Source organism: Pseudophryne corroboree, chromosome 9, assembly GCF_028390025.1.
Source record: "Pseudophryne corroboree isolate aPseCor3 chromosome 9, aPseCor3.hap2, whole genome shotgun sequence".
NCBI lineage: Eukaryota > Metazoa > Chordata > Amphibia > Anura > Myobatrachidae > Pseudophryne > Pseudophryne corroboree.
In genome coordinates this window covers 197,664,461-197,677,755 of record NC_086452.1, presented here as the reverse complement: position 1 = coordinate 197,677,755, position 13,295 = coordinate 197,664,461, and positions in this window count along the sequence as shown.

Here is a 13,295-nt window from a genome sequence, read left to right as displayed (position 1 = left end):
CTCATCCCAACCTTAACTAACATCTGTAATCTCTCTCTCTCTACTGGTATCTTTCCTTCACTGTTCAAGCATGTAGTGAATTCTGAAAAAACGAAATTCTGACCCTAACTCTCTCTCAAACTACTGTCCCATCTCTCAGCTCCCATGCCTCTCCAAGCTATTTAAGAGACTTGCCTACACTCGCCTCACACACTTTCTTAAATCACACAATTTATTTGACCCACTTTAGTCAGGCTTTCGTTTCCAACACTCCACAGAGACAGCACTGACTAAAGTAGTGAATGATCTAGTCACTGCAAAGTCCAAAGGCCATCACTCACTTCTTATTCTTCTAGATCTCTCTGCTGCTTTTGACACTGTTGGCAATTCTCTTCTCATACAAACACTGCAATCCCTACAGTAGGTCTTCAAGACACAGTCCTCTCTTGGTTCCTATCCTACCTATCTAATCTCTCCTTCAGTGTTCGCTTCTCTGAATCCATCTCCTCTTCGCTACCTCTTTCAGGTGGAGTACCACAAGGCTCGGCCTTAGGTCCTCTGCTTTTCTCAATCTATACCTCATCTCTTCGTAAACTAATCAGCTCTTTTGGTTTTCAGTATCATCTATACGCAGATGATACTTAAATCTACCTATCCTCCCCAGATTTGTCACTATCTGTATTGGTCAGGGTCACTGAAAGCCTTTCTGCTGTTTCATCTTCGATGTCATCTTGCCACCTCAAACGTAATATTTCCAAAACAGAGTTACTGATATTTCCACCGGCCAATAGTAGTTTCCATCCTGATATCTCTATCACTGTTGAGAACTCAACAATCAATCTTACCCCACAAGCTTGCTGTCTAGGTGTCATACTTGATTCAGAATTGTCCTTTGCTCCCCACATTCAATCTGTCTCAAAATCATGTTACATGCATCTAAAAAACATATCTAAAATACGACAATACCTTACACAAGACACTGCAAAAACGCTAATCCATGCTCTAATTATCTCCCACATTGATTATTGCAATAGTCTTCTTACTGGTCTCTACCAAAAAGAGACTCTCACCACTACAATTCATTCTGAATGTAGCTGCGAGGCTAATCTACCTTGCTAATTCATCGTCTGCAGATCCGCTGTGTCAGTACCTGCATTGGTTACCTGTATTCTACCGTATTCAATTTAAAATACTTTTACTCACACATAAGACCATTAACCATACTACACCAATGTACATCTCTTCGCTCATCTCAAAATATCTCCCAACCCAACCTCTCCACTCTTCAGAAGATCTACGTCTCTCATCCACACTCATTACTTGCTCTCATGCACGATTGCAGGACTTTCTTCGGGCTGCCCCCACTCTGTGGAATGCCCTTCCATGCTCTCCCCTAGTCTCCAAACCTTCAAACGTTCCCTGAAAACTCACCTCTTCAGGCTAGCTTATCACATTCCAGAACCACTCACTCAACCTTCATAAGCTTTCCTATCCGATTATATCCCCAATGTACAGTCCGCACATATCCTCCACATATTTTCTCTTTCTTCACCTTCCCTTCTTTCTGACCATGGTTCATCATTGCTGTGATGTGATATCATGCAACCCACCTAAAACCTTTGCAATCCAGTGGACAAATATGCAATAGTGCCTTTCCTTGTGTATCAATGCCTATTTCCCTATAGATTGTAAGCTTGCAAGCAGGACCTTCCTACCTCTATGACTGTTTGTTTATTACCCAGTTTTGTTTATTGTGTCCAATTGTAACGCGCATCGAAATTTGCTGCGCTATAAAAGAAACTGTTAATACTATATGCATGTAATTTTAATACAGTATGTGTTGTTTTATTAAATACAAACATGTTTGCGCTCTCTATCTAACAGTTTTAGATTATTTGTTTGAGTATTATTGTAAAACTATTAACCAAGTAATTTATGGGAACTACATTCCTTCTGAAATCTGAATTTTATGCTTAATTCAATAGAGTTCTTTCTGATTATGAATCACACACAGCACCCCAATTTGTATGCTGCTTGCTGTGAGCCTGTGATCATCGGCGGCGGCGGGCGGGCGGACGGTGGGCCGACGGTGATAGCTGCAGTGCTCACTGACCTGACCGACAGTGCAGGGCAGGCTGAGGCTCAGCAGAAGGGGAGCGGCGGGCGGCGGGCAGTGGCAGTGGGTGGCTCAGCAGAATGACAGCTAAGGGCAGTGCGCAGTGTAACAATGAGCTGGAAGTGGCGGCCAGTCGCGGTTACCACCGGGAATATCGACGGATGGCTGTTTGAGCAGCCTGGGCCCTCCAGGGTATAGGGTATATTTTAGGGTATATTTTATACAGGATCATATGTATATATTATACATGAATAGTGCATTATGATCTATTATGTACTCATTTTTATATATTTAGTATGTGGAAATACATCTGCTGCATTCGCCCACCAATGACTATGCACATAGTATGTAGTCAAAAACATAATAATAACCCACATACTAAAATAGTAATAAACACCGGAACCACAATAGGCTGATTCACGTGAAAAGCTGACACCACCTTAGGCAAAAATTGAGGTCGGGTTGAATTCAGCCCTGTCCTCATGAAAAATCAAGTACGGGCTCTTACAGTATAATGCCCCCAATTCAGAGACACACCGTGCACACCCCAATGCAGGCAACATGTCAGCCTTCCAAGTGAGTGGCTTCAATTCCACCTTTTGTAAAGGTTCAAACCAATCTGATTGAAGAAAGGAGAAAACCACATTGAGATCCCAAGGAGCCATGGGAGGGATGAAAAGTAGTGATGAGCGAGGTTCGGTTTTACTCGGTTTTACTCGGTTTTACTCGGTTCTCAAAACGGCATCTTATTGGCTATCCAAAACACGTGACATCCGTGAGCCAATAAGATGCCGTTTTGAGAACCGAGTAAAACCGAGTAAAACCGAGTAAAACCGAATCCGCTCATCACTAATGAAAAGCGGTTGTATATGAAGAACCCCTTTCAGGAAAGTCTGCACCTCCGGCAACAACGCAAGTTGTTTCTGAAAGAAAATTGAGAGCACCGAAATCTATACTTTGATGGAGCCCAATCGTAGGCCCATATCCACACCTGCTTGCAGGAAAAGCAGATAACGATCAATTCTAAATTCCACGAGAGAAACCTTACCACCCTCACACCAAAAAACATATTTCTTCCAGATACGGTGGTAGTGTTTTGACGTAACAGTCTTCCGGGCCTGTACCATAGTGAAAATAACCTTGGAGGGAAGGCCCTTTCTGGCTAGAATTTCCCTCTCAATTTCCAAGCCGTCAAACGTAGCCGTTGTAAGTCTGGATATACGAACGGTCCTTGCTGAAGAAGATTCTTTTGAAGCGGCAGAGGCCAGGGTTCCCCTAGAGCAGGCATTCCCAACCACGGTCCTCAAGGCACACCAACAGTGCAGGTTTTAGTGATATCCAGGCTGCAGCACAGATGGTTAAATCAAAATAACTGAGTTACTAATTAAGTCACCTGTGCTGAAGCCTGGGCTGTTAGTGTGCCTTGAGGACCGTGGTTGGGAATGCCTGCTCTAGAGACATGGTCAGGAGGTCTGCGTACTGGGCCCGTCAAGACCAATCTGGGGCAATTAGAATTGCCTGAACGCTTTCCCTTTTGAGTCTTTTTAGAACCCTTGGAATGAGCGGAATTGAAGGAAACAGGTAAACCAACTGGTAATCCCAAGGAGACGTCACAGCGTCCACTGCTACCGCCTGCGGATCCCTTTTTCTGGAACAGTAATGGCGTAGCTTTTGTTTAGGTGAGAAGCCATTAAATCTATCTATGGACACCCCCACTGGCGAATCAATTGAGGATGAAACACCTGAGGATGAAGGCCCCATTTCCTCGGATGGAGGTCGTGCCTGCTGAGGAAGTCCACCTCCCAGTTGTCCACTACTGGAATGAATATGGCTGAGATGGCCCCTGTGTTGACTTCTGCCCAGAGGAGTATTTTTGATACCTCTTGCATTGCTGCCTTGCTTCTTGTTCCCCCTTGTTGGATTATATATGCCACCGCTATGGCGTTGTCCAACTGAACTTAAATAAAGGAGATAGGAGGCCTGAAGAAGGGCACTGTAAATTGCCCTGAGTTCCAGGACGTTTATCAGTAGTGTCGATTCCTGACTCGACCATCTCCCCTGGAACTGGGCCCACTAAGTCACAGCCCCCCAACCCCAGAGGCTTGTATCCGTCGTCAGCAGAGTCCACGAGTGAGTACCAAAATCTCCGACCTACCACCAGGTGAGGAACTTGTAACAGCGAAATCCGTGCCTTCAGAGATAAGGTCACAATCCGATGCATGTGCAGATGAGACCACGACCATTTGTTCAGCAAATCCAGTTGAAAAGGCCGGGCATGAAACCTGCCATATTGGACTACTTCATAAGTGGCCACCATCTTGCCCAGCAAGCGTATGCAAAGATGTATTGAGACCTTGCGGGGTTGGAGCACTTAGCGCACCATAGCTTGGAGTGCTAATGCCTTGTCCAAAGGAAGGAACACCTTCTGAGACACCGTATCCAGTATCATTCCCAGGAACTGGAGATGTTGGGACTGTTCCAAGTGAGATTTCCGAAAATTAAGAATCCATCCATAATTCGTCAGCAGGCAAGTTGTCAGGTCGATGCTTTTCAGCAGATGGTCCCTGGACATTGATTTTATCAGGAGATCTTCCAAGTAAGGGACAATGTTGACACCCATTTTACGCAGTTGCAGCATCATCTCTGCCATGACCTTTGTGAAGATCCGTGGAGCCAAGGAGAGACCAAAGGGTGAGGCCTGAAACTGGAAGTGGCTGCCCAAGATGGCAAACCTGAGGTAAGACTGATGAGGAGGCCACATAGGGATGTGTAGGTAAGCATTCTTGACATCTAGGGACACCAGGAATTCCCCCTCCGCTAGACCGGACACCACTGCCCGCAGGGATTCCAACTTGAATTTGAAAACCCGAAGATAAGGGTTCAAAACCTTCAGATTTAAGATGGCAGGCACCGAACCGTCCGGTTTTGGCACAACAAAAAGACTGGAGTAAAACTCCAGAGGAGTGTAACAGAGGAGGTACTGGAATCATGACTCCCGTCTGTAAAAGTTTACGAATGGCTTCTTGCAAGGTAACTTTTGCTGCAGGTAATTGCTGGCAGGCTTGACCTGAAAAATCTGTGAGGAGAAAGTGTTTGAAATTCCATCTGGTATCCTTGAGAAATGAGGTCGCTCACCCAAGGATCCCGGCAGGACTTTTCCCACACGTGAGCGAAGTGTTGAAGGAAAGTCGCCCTGTTGTTGGGGCCAACCGTCACACAGAAGGCTTTGTGGTAGACGTTCCGGGTGTTTGGTCCAAGGAACCTGCAGCTGCATGACTTACCACGAGATCCTCTAGGAGCATTTGAGGCTCCTCGACCTCGACCTCTGGCTCTGAATCTTGCCACACAAAAGGACTGCAAGGAGGGTCCATAGAGCATCTAGCAGGAGGTGGAGCTGATGGCAGATAGGTGGACTTACCCGCCGTTGCCTGAGAGATCCATTTATCCAACTCGTCTCCAAACAAAGCATCACCTGTAAAGGGAAGCTTTTCCACACCCTTTTTGGACCATTGACGGGCCGAAACCGCCATAGCAGTAGTACAGCCATGTATCTGACACAATTCTTCAATGCTCCGCTCATAAAGTTTGTAGAATTCTGTATGTGTTGCAGCAGCGTAATAATCTTATCCTGGGACAATGAGTCAAAACCATTAATAATATTATCAGACCATTTGACCATTGCCCTGGAAATCCAACCCAAACTATTGTGGGACTTTGTATTACGCCTGCTGCTGTATATATTTCTTTGAGAGTGGTCTCAATTTTACGGCCAGCTCGGTCTCTCAGGGATATTGGCACCGGCAGTACCAATTTTCATGACAGTCTGGACACGGAAGTATCTACCGACAAGGGATTTTCCCATATCTTCCTGTCCTCAGCGGGGTGAGAGAAAAGGACGATAACAACCTCTGAGGAGTTTTGAATTTCTTGTCAGGGTTCACACATGCCTCCCTGGCCAGGGAGTTTAATTCCTTTGACACAGGAAATGTGGCTGGAGATTTTGGCTTTACATTAAAGTACAATACTTCATCAGGTTCTGCCAGCTGATCAGGTATATTAAGAACTTCCCTCACAGCATAAATGAGGGCCTCCACCCCTGGGGACAGAGAGCTGTCTTCATCCATATCATCTGTTTCATCTAAATCATGCAAATCAGAATCAGACTGGAGCATCTGTGGAAGTGAGCGTTTAAGAGAGCCCAACAGAGGAGGCTGAGAAGCATTTCTGTTATCAGCAGCTTTAGCAATACAATCCACAGACTGTCTCAACACCTGTCTTTCTCTCCTAGCTGCAGCCAGTTCTGAATTTACATTCTGAATTATGCTCTTAAAAGTATCCAACCAGTCAGGTGCTTGGGAGTTGTTTCCCCTAGGGGATAATGAACACTGTTCACAGATGAGGGACCCATCAGAAGAAGGAGTAGAATTACAAGCAGTGCACATCAGTTTGTCAGCAGACATGATGTACACAATGACAATGCAGCGAAAACCCACTGAAACACTTCCACACAGACCCCAGAAAGCCCCTGGAGTGATATAGAGAAAAAGGAGACCAGCACACAAACACAGCTGTGCAGTGTATAGCTGAGTATGCGGATCACACTATCTTATGTGCAGCAATGCTACTGATGAGGTGCTCCACCCTTATTATGACCCCCTGGTACCAGTACAGAGTCTGTAACAGTCTGGGTCCGTGGAGGAGCAACGTGCATGTAGCCTTGTGATCTGCAGCAGCAGGAAATGGCACCTTCCCACCTCTGGTCCTTCTCTCCGGGAAGCCCCCCCCCCCCCCCCCCCGTAATGGCGCACGGTCCCTCTTAGATTATACTGGCTGAAACATGTATATACACCAAACATAATGTATACTGAGAGATGCTGAGCACCCTGTAGAGCATAGCTCTCTTCTAAGCCAGTGTAGTCAGCGGCGGGCACCGCAGCTCGTGGCCCGTGACTGCCACGTGACATGCCGCCAAACTGCACCGGGGACCCGCTAACTGGGACCCAAGTGTTAACACTCACTGCACCTGCGTCTCTTCGGCATCTGTTAGAGCAAGGGTGGGGAACCTCAAGCCTGCGGGCCGGATAAGGCCAGCAGAGCGACTTGATCTGGCCCGGCCAGGCTGACCTAACCAAGGGAGAAGCCGGGCGCCTGCTGAGATTTTGTTACTTGCAGGCGCCCAGCTTCTTTCCCTCAGCAGCAGCCGGATGCAGGAGCTCACTCCTGAGCTCCGGCATCCGGCTCTGGCAGTGTGGGTGTGGCTATGCGATGCTGTGGGAGAGATGTCATGATGTCTCTCCCATAGTTCTGAGGAGCAGGTGGCCAGGCGGAGGGCAACGGTCTGGAAGCAGGAGCGGGGCTGGTGAGTATTGTGGGTTTTTTTTTTCTTTTAATGTGTATTTGTAGGCGTCGCTACTAGGGGGCATATCTAATGGGGCATATTTAATGGGGCATAACAAGTGACTGGGGGCATATCTAGCATACAAGTGACTGGGGGCATATGTACTGGTGCATAACAACTGACTGGGGGTATATCTACTGGGGGCATAACTACTGACTTGGGGCATATCTACTGGGGGCAGGCTAATTTTTAAGTTCAGAATTTTTGTATGGCCCCCGAAGGATTTTATAAATATCCAAATGGCCCTTGGTAGAAAAAAGGTTCCCCACCCCTGTGTTAGGGGGTGGTGGCGTGCTGCTGGTGTGTGCACACACAGTGTAGTGTCTGAAACAGCACCTCAGGAGCTCAGTGTCCTGTCAGCAGGGATTACGAACCATTTACCCTCAGGAGGTTGGTTCGGTATCCCCTCTAAGTCCCACGAAGCAGGTAGACTGGTTGCCGACCAGTACTACCTGAAAAAATAAAAACTAAAATAAAAAAAATAAAGGAAACTCTCTGGAGCTCCAGAGGAATGCACCCGGCTACTTGGGCACATTTTTCTAAACCGAGTCTGGTAGGATGGGCATAGAGGGGAGGAGCCAGCACACACATACACACACACTAGAGGTTTTTAAAGTGCCAGGCTCCAGTGGACCCGATCTATACCCCACGGTACTAAAGTACGGTTCCCCAGTATCCACTGGGACATTAGAGAAAACATACATAGTGTAATCCAGTTTACATGTAAAAACACAGAAACATAAGTTAATACCCTTACATAATAAAAGAGAAAAGACAGCATACGGCTAGAATCACCCAACATGTTTCGTTAAGGAGGAGAGAACATGCAAACCCCACAGATAATGCCCTGGTTGGAATCAGTGTCAATCACTATGATACCATGCTGCTAATATTCATGTTTTTATTTTGCTTTCATTCTCTTTTGCCCACTTGATTTAACCAGTTTATGAATGAATTCTCTTAAATATAGATGCTGATCATTTTCAATCTAGTTTTTGTATAATACTATATTTTAAATAGTAGAGTTTACCAAAAATGTGTTTGTATATATGTACTGTACTGTAATGTACTGTATGTTGAATGCACAATACATTTACAAATATTTATAACTTAAGGTTACATGCTTTTACTAGAATTTGGGACATTCAGCCAGGGCCCTTTTTAGGGCCATGCGAGCCATGCATTCTTGTTGGACACCTGCAATGGATTATATACGAAATACCGGTGGATGGGATGCTTGCTGTCAATATCCCGACAGCTGCATCCCACCCGCCAGAATGCCAGCAGCGGGTTGAACGCTAAGAGTCCCCTTGCAGGCTGCGCTTGCCACAGGATCTATTCCCAATCTATTGGTGTCATGGACACCCACGAGTGGGAATAGCCCTGGTGCACCGGGATTCCAGTTGGTGGCATTGTCGGCTGTCAGGATTTCTGCGTCAGTATCCTGAACGCCAGGTACCCAACAGCTGGCATTTTAACTGCACCTCCTTCCAACCAGTGTCTGCACAGTATTCCGTGCTATCTGGCCGACCACACGGAATACAGTTGAGAATGTCACTCCCAAATAGGCAGCCGCCTCCAAGGAAACAGTTGTGAAGCATGCTAGAGGAGGAGGCGGCCATATTGGGTGGGACATTTACTAGAGGCTCAGGGAAAGGATGCAGGCACGAATAGTGGTCCCTGAAACCTCCAGCACCGCTAACTAGAGGCAGCAGCGGCATGAAATGGAAACCCAAGACAACTAGCAGTTAATGTGGCATAGTTTATAAGGGCATTACTATAAAAGGCATAATATGGTGTTAGGGGCGATAACTGTGGGTAATAGTATGATATCATGGGCATTACTATGTTGGGCATAATATGGTGCAAGGAGCATTACTGGGTGGTGCATAATATGGTGCAAGGGGCATTACTGTATGTAGCATAATATGGTGTAAGTGGCACTATTGTGTAGGGCATAATAAGGTGTAAGGTGCACTTAATGTTAAAAGGAGCATTACGTTGTGTTGCATAATGTGTAAGGGGCATTTTGGTGTGTGGCATAATGTGCAAACGGCATTACGGAGTGGTTCTTAATAACATTGTGGCATAATGTGTATAAGGCATTACTATAAGAAGGAAACATTACAAATAATGTAAGGGGTCTGTAACCTCTGGGTGCCAATGTCGAGGGGGTGCAGTGTCAAAAATTGGGGTGTAAGGTAATCTTTTCCTGCGAGGTCAAGCCCATTGCAGCCAGGCCACGTCCCCTTTTTTTGGGCACGTGAAAATGTTTCATTTTGTCTATGGAGAGGGGGCACATTTTTTACTGTTCGCACTGGGACCAAATTGTCTTAAAGCTGAATGATTCAGCTTTAAAACTATCAATGAATATGTTATATAGCTACATTATTACTATAAAACATCTTTAGCAATATGTGTATAATATAGTTATACACAGAAATGTATTCATCTGTCACCACTGCAGCACTTTACAGGATACGCTAGAGGAAATGATAAATAATACAAGGAAGTACATAGCACTTCACAGGGATCAATCCCTGGATTTATTTCTTCCTTGAAATGCACCTATATTTTCTGCATGCAAGAGGCAAGGGTTATTATTATTATTCTAAGGGCTTTAAAAGTTCATATTTACTGAAAAGCAGAGATAAAAATGCAAAAACTGTACAAGCTAATGACACACAGGACTTGATTCTGAGTCGCACGTACTACCGATGTTGGACGCAGTGGAGCGATTTGCGCAATGAGTCAGAGATGCAGAGGCACACTGTCTCAGATATTTGGGTGTTCCTGAATGATGACAAGGAGGTATCTTAGCAGATGCACAGAATCCTTCTTATGGGTCGTTCTATAGGAGAGTCATGGGGGTGTCGCTGAAAGAGATGCTCAACTGCACACAATGGAGCCGATATGGAGAAAGTGCCATGGGGTGCAATGTACATGGAAGGGTTTTGTAGCCACACGTGAATAAAATTGCAAATGTGCAACCACCAAATGACACAGACGCTGCTGCATCCAGGTAAGAATTAGTCCTGCAACTTGCTAAATACTACAAGGGTAAATGTAATAGTCTGCGAGATGCAGGCATTGGCCAGTTCCCAGTAAGTCGGCCTGATGTTTTAAAGGTCAATCATTCAAAAGGCAAAACCAACCTGGTGTCGACTTTTATATGATTGCCCTCTCCAAAACTCACCATTGCCTGCACCTTGTAGGCTGTTACATTTACCCCCAAGTCAGTAACAGAGTATCCTTGGAAAATTTTGGCTGCTTTGCAAGTGCTTTAACAGACTTCTAGGAAGGCAGGAGTGGTGGTGGCGGGATGCAATTGGGCACTAATCTTACACCACTCGTTCCCACCTACAGTCCGTCGAGGTGACTTGGACGGCACTGGAATGCGGTTAGGACATGGATGGCATTCACTGGGCTCAGTGAATGGTCATCATTGGCACTTGTGGCCTCAGACTGGGTACCCCCATTTTGATGCAGGGCACCAGGTGCGACCCTGAACAAAAACTCCCAAAAGGGGAAATGGGGAAAGAGGCAACATACACATACAGATTATGCACAAAACACGAATATGCTTACCGGATGTAACCTTGACCTCCTGCCAGACGAATGGCCCATCCCCTGTCTCCTACAATAAAACATAAAAATGCAGCCCACCAATGTGGCGCTGCTATGCTTCCCTTATGGTTCCTGTCTGACCAGAGGCAAGGACAATACAATGGGGAAATACCATGCAGACGTTACAACAGAATTTGATTATGCAGTTACCAACCTTAAGATGCTCACCAATGATACCTTCCGACAACCTACCTTTCGTGGGGGCCTGACTGCCCACCATAAACCTATGGTGCCTAGCACCTTACAACAGTGCCTGTGGCCTAGAGCCGGATCAAGAGATACCACAACCTAGTGCCGACTTACCGCTTCTGTGGCCTAGCACCCAATCAGAGACACTACATCCTAATGCCAACTTACCAAACCTGTTGACCGCACAATAGCTTTGAACTTGCTGCCAACTGTGCCCCGGCCTATTGTTGCCTGTCTGGGGGACTTGCTCGCCTACCTGGAACCATCCCAATGCCTTGGGCTTAGCCTGAATCTTCACAATGCCTTGGGCTTGTTACCCGCATAACAGAACCTTTACAATAGCTAGGGTCTAATGCCCACTGTGCCCCAGGCCTATTGTTGCCTAATGGATGTGGGGGCTCAATCTACTTACCATTTTGGATGGCCTAATGCCCCCTTATGTGCACACCCGTACCCAGGCTTAGAGCCCGCCTACTGCACCACAGGCATAGTGCCCAACATACCCACAAGCCTATTGCCAGAACCCTGGTGGCCTAGAGGAAGGGCGAGTGGGGGCACGTTGAATTTACCAATCCTGAGGGCTGTGACTTGATCCACACCTGGTGCAGCCACGCCCACTGCGTGGTCTTCCCCGGAGGCATGATAGTTCCCACCACTTCTGGGCTTTCTGGAGCCTTCACCTGGACAGCGGTGGCTGACAAATTGAGTTCCTGCACCCGGCGCTGGCTAATATCACCCAGTGTAAGGGGCGGGGCTATAATGTGGCGGGCCGGGATTGGCTCGCTACCCCCACTCCTGATGGGCCACCAATGAGTAAGCTGTGAGGTCCTCGTTGATGCCAGTATGCGGTTAAAATACCGCCTGTCAGGATCCTGGCGGTCGCAATACCAACGCCATAATGCCGTCAGGGAAATACCGCTGTGGTAGGTGATTCTCCCTCTGTGGGTGTCCACGACACCCATAGAGGCAGAATAGAATATGTGGCGAGCGAGGCAAGCCACCGTGCTTGCAGCGTGGCACCGGGGATGCCAATGTCGGTATAGTGACATTCAGCATCCCGTACGTCGGAATCCCATACCGATCCCTTGGTGCAACATTCAAAATGCTGCACTGTGATTGACGGATGCAGGTCCGCTGCCATTACACATGTGGAGTGGCGGTGGCGATTCACTGCCGCCTCCACGGCCGCTGCCAAACTCTGCTGCTATGGAGGCAGGTGGGAACTGAACCAGACAAGGTCCGAGTTCAAAGTGCTGCCTGATCCCATCTCCAGAACCCTCAGCATAGGATGGTGCCAGGATCTCTCTGGATCCGGGTCTGTCATCATGCACAGGGCCTCTCCAGCAAAGAAGGGAGATTGCACACAGTAGCAGGGCCAGTGACCGCGCTAGTACACTGGCCTTTGCTACTGACTATTGAACAGATATGGAAGACTGCCCTTCTTCATGTAGTTTACAGTCTAATCTGTTTATTGGAAACTAGATCAAGGCACAAGGAAGCCGATGCAGCTGAAGTTACAATCTTGCTATAAACGCCCTAGGCCCAAAGTCCCATCTAGGATACACAGCCAGCCGTACACCACTTCTCTGAAATGTATCTGTGATCATTGTATTACTGACAATGGGGGCTGTTTTTCCACTCTATACTGTATGAATAGCTGAGGACCAGGGTAACCTACATGATGTAGAAGGTTGGCAGCAAGTATTATTCTATTCTATAGCTTACAATGAGCGGGGTTTCTTCGCATTTTATGCCTAAAAATGGTAGGTACATCCGTACAGTATATAGTTGCAGGGTGTTTGGAACAGTGAATCTCCCCATTGTGGAGCTGTCCACCCAGAGACAGATTTAGACCTCATGCGGCCCTAGACAAGATACCGGTTCAGTCTCCCAGCTACCCCCCCCCCCCCCCTTTCTTTTTTTTAAAATACACTGTAGGATACATTTTTTTTTGTGGTAGGTGAGAAGTGGACAGGACTGCCTAAC